This window comes from Micromys minutus (genome assembly GCF_963924665.1).
Source record: "Micromys minutus genome assembly, chromosome: 4".
NCBI classification, from domain to species: Eukaryota; Metazoa; Chordata; class Mammalia; order Rodentia; family Muridae; genus Micromys; species Micromys minutus.
The window spans coordinates 6,960,562-6,971,557 of NC_137973.1; positions in this window are offsets into that span (position 1 = coordinate 6,960,562).

A 10,996-nucleotide genomic window follows, 5' to 3' on the forward strand; every position below is an offset into this window, starting at 1 on the left:
GGGATTTCCGGAGTGCACGCCCATGCCCCGCTACAAAGTTCTACTTAAATTCAGCAAGTCTAGGAATGTCCACGCGCGGAGATTTCCCCCAACTCGAAACCTACTGACGTTGAATGATTCCCATCAGTACATTCGCCCACGTCCCAGTTGCCTTTGAAATGCTGTGTGACTCTCGGTCACTTTTAGCTAAGAAGATTCACGTCCGTAAAATGGGCATAAGTCCTACGTGAACTCCAAACAAAGAAGTGGCTGAAGATGGCAGTCGTCCCCTCCCCTTCTCCAGGATGCCCGGGGCTCACCCGCCCGCCCGTAGGGCCACGACCCGGCCGGCAGCCCCACGCCCTCCGGAGCCCAGCCCGCGCGGACGCCCCGGGACGGCCGAGCCCGCGAACTCACCACGAGGCGGGCGACGGCGCGCGCGGCGACGGCTCCGGGCAGCCCGCTGTGGACACCGCGAGGCGCTCGCCCGAGTCTTCAGGTGCCCGGCGGGGGCGGGGCCGCGGCGCCACAGCGACTTTCAACTGCGCCGCCTCCGCCAATGAGAAGGCGCGGGCGGCCTTTGAACGCCAACGGCCGCGGGCCGGGCGCCTGCGCACTAGGCGCGCGGCGCGGCAGCAGGGCGGGGCGCCCTAGCGGAGAGCGGTCCAGACGGACGCGCCTCGGGGAGCAGGGCTGGCGCCGGGACCTCGCGAGGGCGGGGACGCGCGGGCGACCGGCGGCTTCTGGAGGAGGCTGGGGAAGGGGGCGCTGCTCATCCCTGAGGCCCACGCCCGCCCAGCTGGCAGCGCGCAGCCTTCTTTGTTTCCGCGGAGGTCGAGTCACTCACTCCGCCCCCGGGAGGCTTCGGTCCCCCGGCTTAGGCGCCTAAGCCTTCATCTGCTTCCTCCGTGCCCTCTGCATCAGAAAACACAGTAGTGGCTTTTCACTTTCGCGGAGAAACTCCATTCCACAGCTCAGACCGCTCTCCAGTGCCGGCCAGCGTGGGCTGCATAGCTAATTCCAGCCTAAGATACCCAGCAAGACTTGATCTCGGAGACCACACGGAAAGAGGGGGGAGGAGAGGAAAGAAAAGGGAAGGGAAAAAACGGCCACAGTTGTGCCTTGAAGGAGTTTGGTTTACCGGTCCATAGTTCCCGCCCCTGCCAGAGACTTCTGTAACCAAACACGGGGAAGGGGCAGAGAAGAGGACCCCCCCAGCAAAGAGGATTGTGATTCATGCGCTCTGTAGATGATAGTGTGGCCTGGGAAAGAGAGACCAGAAATTACAATTCAAATACAGTGAGCAAAACTTAAAAGTCCCATGTGTTGGTGATTCAAACTCTCAAAACTTAGGGCTGCCAAAAAGTTCAGCTGCTTTGGGTCTCATACGTTATGCTATGCACACTCCCAAAAATCCCTTTGTGATAGAATATTGGGGGGCGTGGGGACACAAAGAATGGGAAAGATGTGGTTTTGCTACAGGTATAACATCGGAAAGATGAACTGAAATGTGAATTCTGAGCTGGGGGGTGTGGCTCGGTTCCAGTGCTCGCCTCGCGTGTTCAGCTCCCAACATCGAGGAGCAAATCCAATCCGCTGTGCTCCTCAGACCCCTTGCTTGAAAACCTTCTGTCTTGAGCTTTGAAACACAAACTGTTGCGGGGAATCTGATGCTCTCTTCTGGCCTCTGAGATCACCGCATGTGATGAAAGCATACATGCACATTACAAGCCACACGTTAAATAAACACATAAACAGGGTTTTGTTTTTTTAATCCACCAGAGACAACTCAGCAGTTAGAAGCACTTACTATTCTTCCCAAGTTCAGTTCCCAGCATGACAGTGGGCCCCTCACAACTGCTTGTAACAAGGGCCAAGGGATCTAACTGCTCTCTCGCTCCCTCCCTCCCTCCCTCTCCCTCCCTCCCTCTCCCTCCCCCCCCCCCCCCCCCTCTCTCTCTCTCTCTCTCTCTCTCTCTCTCTCTCTCTCTCTCTCTCTCTCTCTCTCTCTCTCGCCTGGCTCTGCAGACACACACATATGGCATATACTTACACTGACAATCACTCATACACATAAATAAAAATAAGAACAGTAGAAGCTTGTATACAGTCTTAGACAAAGAACAAATTTTTAAGGAATGACAGCAAACATGCGTCTGTATTAGGAGGCAAGTTCTAGGGCTGTTACTGGAAGATACTAAAAAGCAGGGGCAGCAGAAGCTAAGGATTACTTCAAGGAGCTTATTTATTCAAAGAGGTCATTGCAGCCCCATCTAACAGTCTTTGGCCAGCAAGGATACTTTCTGGTCTTATCTAAAAATCCGTCCCACAAGAATCTCTCTATTTGCTGCAGACGGGAAAATACAGGCCCGCTGGTCCTGGCTCAAATCAGAGTACCGCAAGTGATTTAAGTTGTAGTCATCAACATACCAACCCCACCTAACTTGAGATAGCCCTTAACTCTGTGAGAACCTGCACGATCTGTACCCGGGCAAATGGATTTCATGCCAGACAGTAATGGCACACATTTTTAATCTCAGCATGTGAGAGGAAGAAGTTCTTGTGGGGTTACCAGCCAACCTAGTCTTTTTTTTTTTTTTTTTTTCTTTTTTTAACTTTTCAATTGGATATTTTCTGTATTTACATTTCAAATGTTATCCCTTTTCCCCAATCCCATCCTCCTCCCCCTCCCATTGCCTCCATGAAGGTGCTCCCTCTCCCAACCACCCTCTCCACTTCAATGCCTTGTCAGTTCCCCTACACTGGGAAAACAACCCTTCACCAAAGGCTTCTCTTCCCATTGATACCAAACAATGCCATTCTCTGCCATGCACCTGGAGCCATGGGTCTCTCCATGTGTGCTCAGTGGTTGGTGTTTTAGTCTCTGGGAGTTCTGAAGAGTTTGGTTGGTTGATAATGTTGTTCTTCCCATGAGGTTGCAACCCCTTTCAGCTCCTTCAGTCCTTTCTCTACCATTTTCATAGGTCCTCCTGTTCAGTCCCGTGGTTAGCTGCAAGTATCCTCAGCTGTATAACGGTGGCAGAGCCTCTGAGGAGGCATCCATATCTGGTTTCTGCCAGTAAACACTTCTTGGCATCAGCAATAGTGCTTGGGTTTGGTGGCTGTATATGGGGTGGATCCCCAGGTAAGGCAGTCTCTGTAGATCTTTTCTTCAATCCCTACTCCTCTATTTGACCTTGTATTTCTTCCCATGAGTGGAAGGGTTCTAAGAAGGGTTAAGGCATCCACATTCTGACCTTCCTTATTTTTAAGCTTCATAAGGTCTGTGAATTATTTCTTAGGTATTCAGAGTGTTTGGGGGCTAGTATCCACTTATCAGTGAGTGCATACCATGTGTGTTATTTTGTGACTGTGTTACTTTACTCAGGATAATAGTTTCCAGTTCCATCCATTTGCCTAAGAATTTCATGAAGTCATTGTTTTTAATAGCTGAGTAGAACTCTGTTTCATAAATGTACCACATTTTCTGTATTCATTCCTCTGTTGAAGGATATCTGGGTTCTTTCTGGCTTCTGGCTATTATAAATAAGGCTGCTATGAACATGGTGGAGCATGTGTCCTTGACAACCTAGCCTTACAATGTTAGTTCTAGAACAGTCAAGGCCACACAGAGAAACCATGTCTAGAAACAACCCTCACCTCCTACCAGTAAGACCACTATATTCCATATCAAATGCAGTGGGTCAAACCTGTAATCCTAAATCAGGAGGATGCCTGCAATTTAGATGCCAGCACAGACTATAGAGTGAATCTGAGGACAGCCTGGGCCACAAGGTTGGGACCTTATCTCCAACCATACATAAAAAGGATGTTCTTCACCTGTCATGCTTTTCATCAGAATCGTGGAGAAAGCCAGGTCTAATAGTATGTGCCTGTAATGTCAGTACTTGGGAAACTGAGGCAAGAGGCCTGCCATGAATCAGAAGACAGCCTGGATTGCATGGTGAGGACTTGACCCTAAATAAATAAATAAATAAATAAATAAATAAATAAATAACCATCCATTGTAAAACAAATTGTTATTGTATCTCTATGACAGATTTCTTTAAGATTTCAGGCTCAGGGAAAATGTTTCTTTTGCTGCTTTTGTTGTTCTTTGGTGAGCCGTGAAGGTCATACAATGCCAACTTTGTTGCCAGCTGCTGAGGAACTGGGTACACATCAAGTTCTTCCTTTCCCAGATACATTGTTTACAGTAATGTTAGCCACAGCCCCAAGACAGATTTCTGACCTCAAGTGAATTGTGAGGCAGATCACTGTTTACCAGTAGAACAAGACACTCAACTCTGGGAAGGGCTTGAGGGAGTTAATTTTAGATCTTTCCGTTTCCCTAGCGTCTGCCCTTCATCTCAAACTTAGCAAAAAGTTGACCTGAGACAGCGCAGTTCATCCTTAGTTAATGCTTAAAGATGAACCAAATCCTTGCTTAATCCAAGAGAAACAAAATCACTGCTCTGGTGGATGGGAGGTGGAACTGCCAAAGGTCCTACCCAACTGTGCCAACTAGCAAGCCGAGCAAACCAAGACGTACTGAGCCGCGCTCTTCAGTGCCGATGAGCGAACACAGGAGCCACAGGACTGTGCAGCCACGGAGCTGTGCGAGTGAAAGGCTCCTGGGGACATACTACCTGGAAAGAATTCCAGTCTCCAAATAGCCACAGAATAGTCCCTGAAGATTCTGTTTTAAGCATCAGCTGCGTAGAGAATGTGAATAGGGCTTCCTCAGCACTGACCACAGGCGAGCCCTCTGACTTCACGCCTCTCGGCTTCCACACCAACACAGAAGGATGGGACTCGCAGTCAAGCAGGACCAGTGGAGATGAGGCTCTTTGGAAGAAGTCAGCCCCAACCTCCCCCTTGAGCCATCCACCCCACTCTACCTGAGGTGTGGGAGCAGCTGTTACTTCAAAGAACGTGCCAATAGAATTAATTCTGAAAAATAGTTTGTGGGGGCCTTAGGATTTGGGGTTACCCAGCAATGACTTGAAAAGTCATGAACTTGATGTAGTTTCCTCTCCTCAGTGGAAATCTTTTCCTATGAAGTAGGGTTTTTTTCCTTCTAGACCTTCATAGATGAGTACCAAGTCTCCATTACTCTCCCCCTCCAATGTCCCTCTCCAGTCCCTCTCTTGCCCCTCTCAAACTAGTCTCTCTTTTTAAAATATATGTAAATATATATAATGTACTAGAACATTTACCTTCGGTCATTCGTACAAGTTTCCAGGTCTGGTCACTTGAAATTATGGAGTAGGTTTTTCTGTGGGAACTCATCCCTGGAGAAAACCCATTTTCCTGCCCTTCTCTCAGCAGCCATTTCGCACTCTTCATCTGTGGGCGGAGCCACGTGGAATTTCTGCAGTGGTAAGTTAATTGGAGTGGTCATTGTGCCATTCCTGTTCCTGCAACCAGGACAGTGAAGGGTCACGGGGCACTCACCTCGTTATGTCTGAGGGACACAATGTCACAGCAGAGTTCCTGGATCTCACAATCTTCAGCGTCTCCCCTGAGCTCTAAGTAACTGATACACTGCAAATGTATCAGCTGGGAATGGGACCCACAGACACTCACGCTCTGCATTTGGACCAGTTGTGGATCTCTGTCATGGTCTCCATCTGCTGCAGAAGCTCCTTTGATGATCGACAAGAGCTACGTTTATATGTGAGAACAAACGCAGTCAGAAATGATATTTAGGAAAATGGCAGGAGATTCTCTTCCGGGGTCTATGGCCTCTCTCCAGTCATAGCCTGCCTAGGTCTCCAGTACCAGATTTGAATTGCTCTCCTGTCAAATGGCCTTGGACTCATTAAATAACTGCTGTTGCCCCCGAGACAAGGGAGCCACTGTTGTGCCCTTGTGAATTTCTTGCCAGTTTAGTCTGTGATCATGTGCTGTACAGGTGAGAGGGACGACCAAGTCAGTCCTCCTCTCCCTGTAGCCTACGTAACACCTGATAGCATTAAAACCAGTTCTCAGGAAGGAAGCTTCCAGATCAGAACCAGCTCTCTTTCTCCAAGTCCTGTGTCCTAAGTTTGTGGTGCATTCAGCAAATAAACCTTACCTTCAGATTCTGAGAGGCTTCCAAGGGCAGCCGTGTGGCCTTATATTGTTGCGGAGTCTCTTGACTAACAGCTCAACTGGAGGCTCCTCAGGTCTGCTACTTGGGTTTTTGTTAGATAGTCTATGGCTCGTAGCATAAAGTAATTTAAAATATATACCTAAATACATACATACATACACACACACACACACACACTCACAGAGAGAGAGAGAGAGAGAGAGAGAGTATGTAATTTTAGAGAAACCTAAAATAAATATTCCTTTTGTCTTTTTCAAATATCTTTAGGATTCTGTATCCCTCCTCTTCCCTCTTTTACTGTGTAGGTTTTAAAAGGCCAGTTGAAGAACAAAATCAACTTGCTATATAATTGGCATGTTCTTGTTCAAATTACCAGTTACTGTGTTGAAAACAAGTCACGATTTCAACCACCTGCCAATGAACAATTGGAGGCCTATTACCCTTAAACAAAAGGATATTTGTTACAGCCAGACAATGTTGGCAGAGATGGGTCCCATCTTGTGATAGCTTCGTCACAACACTGCCATTCCTTCTTCTTTCCTGCACCCTTCATGCATGCATGTGTGTGTGTGAGTACGCACGCGCGCACACACACACACACACACACACACAGAGAGAGAGAGAAGCACAGCCTATTTGCTTTCCCATAAGAAGCAGCTCAGTGGTTCTTGAGTTAACTCCTAACTTCCTTAGTCACATGAACAAGCTGTGTTCACTACACAGTACAGCTCCTTCTCTAATAACAACCCTAGTGTGATAGAGATGCTAGGTTTTCTAATCAGCCCCCATACTTAATAGTAACAAAGGTAAAAATAGAAGGTGGCCTTGGCCATGTGTCTGTTTATAAACACAACTCCCCTCTTCAGTAAAAACTGTGGAACTGTCAGAACTTACAACTGCTTGGCTTCGGTTTCTGAATCCCTGTGGCTTCACACTCACGCAAGTCCTCAAGCATAAAGTCTGCTCAACCCAGCTATGGACTGAGGAAATAATCCCAAGATAAAGGCAAGACTGTTGGTGAAGATTTGATAACGATTCTAGCAGAACATCACAAACTGGGATGCCTTCTACTATTTAAACTTGTGCAGATGACAGATGTGCCCTTAGGTTAAAAAAAAAAAAAAAAAAAAAAGTAGTGGCAGGTTTTTCTGTAACTCACGATCATAGACTATGTGGAACAACATAATTTTCCAATAGCAAGGCATCTGACATAGAGGTATGGGGGGATACCTTACTGAAAATATTCCTAACTCTGATTGTAAGATCTCAAAATAGGTCTAGCAAGATGGCTTTTTAGTGGGTAAGCATGGAGGCTGTTAAGCCAGACCGTCTTGAGTTTGATCCCTGGAACCCACCAGGTGAGAAGAGAGAACCAACTCCCAGAAATGGCTCCGACCTCCCCAAGTGCTCCCTAACATGCCACCTCCAATATGTTTTTAGAAACCGAAGTCCCAGAATATTTTTAAATGTCTCAAATGTTATGTCTTCAAATTATTTCTCAGCATATTCTAATACTCTCTAAAATGAACTTGTACATGTTGAGGTGATAAGCGAAGTTTAACTTTGCGTCATTCCTCTAAACTGTCACTTACCTGAAGACCCAGCATTTAGTACTGCTTAAGTCATTCGGAACTCTTCTTTGGGAATTATGTTTAGAGTTAGTCCATGAACTAGACCTCCAGATAAAAAGAAGTAAAGTGCAAAGTCGTTAATTCATGGATAAATTTACAAATATACGACAAAAAGCAAAGCCTGGGGAGATGGCTTAGAGGTTAAGAGCACCAATGCTCTGGCAGAGGACCAAGATTCAGTTTCCAGCACCCTCTGGGTGGCTCATGACCTGTAACTAAAATTAAAGAGAATCTGAAATCCTCTTCTTCATAATCAATATGCACATAAATCCCACACATACACATTAAATATGTAAAGATTTTAATAGCAGATTATACATTGTGGGTTATAGGGAGAAGCCAGGTCTACTCGACATTTACAAGCCTCTAGAGTACTGGCTCCTTGTGCGGGAATTGGCCACTGGAATAAAGCAGAACATTTAGTAATCTACAGGCTGTGATTGTTTATTTTTGTCAATAAAGTGTATTTGAACATCCACATACGTCTCGTCTGTGTCACCATTTGTCCTTTAACAGCAGAGATGATGTGAGTCTCCCACTGAGCCGCTTCCCCACTGGCAAGCTGTTCTTAGGTAATAAAGTAAACATTTACGTTTGCGAGCCCATAGTCTCTGGTGTGGAGTGATTTCCAGGATAGAAAAAGCAAAGAGATAAAGAGGACCCATAACGTGTCCTTTTAAATAAGACGTGGCTGCTGTTGTACGCAACTTTTACTTTGTACGAAAAGAAGCAAGAACTCAATCTAAAACCTTGAAGTTGACTGGTCATCAGAGGATCACTTTGTGTGTGTGTGTGTGTGTGTGTGTGTGTGTGTACACATGACGTTGTATGATTCAGGGATAACGAGGCAAATGAACCGACGTGGACATTACATGACAACTTTGGAAAGTTGGATTTGAAAGGCCCGGGACTATAAGCGGTTTAGCTTTGGTCCCGGGTTTGGGTTTGGACACGCGGACTGAAGCCGGACCGAACACTTGAACAGCGCTGAGTCCTACTCTGTGTCCTACTGTTTGTTAGCAGTCCGCCCTGCTGTACCACCGAGGTCCACATGTGGGCGTGCAGTGAAGCTGTCACGGGATGGGTAAATGTCAGCTAGGCAGGACCTCGAGTCACCTGGGAAGAGAGTCTAATGAGGGATTGTCTAGGTTCGGTCGGACTGTGGGCATGCCTGGGAGGGGTTTTTCTTAATTAGGTTAATTGAGGTGGCTCTAGACGGATGAAAGGACCGTGCAGAGGAGCCTGTGCTCGGTCGCCATCCTTGCCATGTGACCAGATCCCTCCGCTTCCCACTGATGCTTGACACCCCGAACTACGAAATAAGCCCTTTCTCCCCTAAGGTGCTTCGTGCTAGGATGTTTTATCCCAGCAACTGGAAAAGCCACCATCACCAGCCGAAGTCGGTCCGCCCACACGGCCAAACTTGTGCTGGAAGCTTGTTAAATAAACCTGTTACAAGACTGGTTAGTTCGGTTCAATCTTAAATACGCACTAGCAAGGTTATGGTCCCGGCTCATTATCAGCACAGTAAAGTTAAGCTTTATTTCTCTTTTCACCTTTATATTTTTTATTTAACTTCTATTTAGTGGGGGGAGTGCAACATGGGGGAAGGGCCCCACAGCACCCCTGTGGAGACCAGAGGACAATGTATACAGTTGCTTCTCTTCTCCCAGCACTTGGCCATTAAACTCAGGTTCTTAGGCCCGGCAACGCGGCTGACCTGCTGAGCCATCCACCCGCGGTTTCCATCTTTACTACAAACTCCATAGACTCATGAAGCGATGAAACCAAAATAATGTAAAATAAAATCTGTCTTCTAAAACTAATTTTTTTAATTTAAAAAGTAGTGACTAGACCCGGGTATAATGCCATCACCTTTTAAGTCTAGCACCTGAGAGGCAGAGGCAGGTGGACCTCTGAGTTCAAGGACAGCCTGGTCTACAGAGTGAGTTCCAGGACAGCCTGATCTATGGAGACAGACCCTGGCTTAAAAAGGGGGGAAAAACAGAAACAAAAACAAACAAACAAAAAAAAAAAAAAGGAAAGGAAAGAAGGCAGGAAGGAAAAAAGGAAGGAGAGAAACTTTTTATTTTCAAAGAAAATCACATGAAGAAGTGAAATTTTAATGGACTTAATTCTTAGCCCTGTTCATAGTGACATGTCCAGGAGGCTAAGATGGAGAAGCTAAACCAAGTCGTTAGAGGCTCACCTAGACAACAAGACTTTGCCTTAAAGGGGGCACAGAGAGATAATTGGGTGGGTAAAGGTCCTTGTCGCCAAGCCTGATGATCTGGGTCTGATCCTTGGAAGCCACATGGTAGGGGAGAGAACTGACCCCAGAAGTTGTTCTCTGATCTGCACACAGGTGTCCTAGCATTCGGTCACCTACCTCCCTGCACAGTCATGAAACAAGTGAATGCAGAAAAATGTGTTTAAAAACAAGTGTTTCAGCAAAACCAGCGATGTATATAGAAGTTGCCTTTATCTGCAACCTTTGGACACTGAGGGGGACTTTGCAGTACACTAGAACACAGCTGTCCTCCCTGGGGAAGTCAGCACACTCCAGCAGCATTATCACCCTAGAACCAGCAGCCCATACACTCCATGCACCTAGTTAAAGTCCGTGAAAGTGTTCCGTCCTTAAACCCACAGTTGTGCCTTCCCAGAGTTTCCCTCTGCATTGCTAATGCGGTACAGTCTAACCATTAGACACCACCACATCCTCCTCACTGAAGATGGGCATGAACGTTGTCTTCTCAGAGCCATTCCTTATTATTCCTTGTTTTGTTTTTAGGGTTTGCTGTGGGGGTTTGTTTGGTTGGTTCTGTTGTTGTTGTTTTATGTTTTTTGTTTTGTGTTTTGGTGTTTTGTTTTGTTTTTTCAGGACAAGGTTTCTCTGTGTGGCCCTGGCTGTCCTGGAACTTACAGAAGTCTGCCTGCCTCTGCCGCCTGAGTGCTGGGATTAAAGGCTTTCACCACCACCTGACTTATTCCTTGAAATTTAAAATGCAACTCTTGTTTTTAAGTTTTTGGAATAGAGTCTCACTGTGTAACCCAGTGTGGCCTCGAACATACAACCTCCTGGCCGCTAGAACTGTAGGCATGTGCCACTAACCAGCTGACATTCTTGTAACAATCTCCAACCAAACTGATGACTCCTCCTCTAAGAGTTCTGGAAGTTCCCTTAAGTGTCTGTGTCCTTTGTGGCCTGGGTGACATCTAGTCCACCAGTGAGTCACCCGTAAAAATCCTTTCACCCAAACACAGCCCATTTCAAAGCTCTACCAAC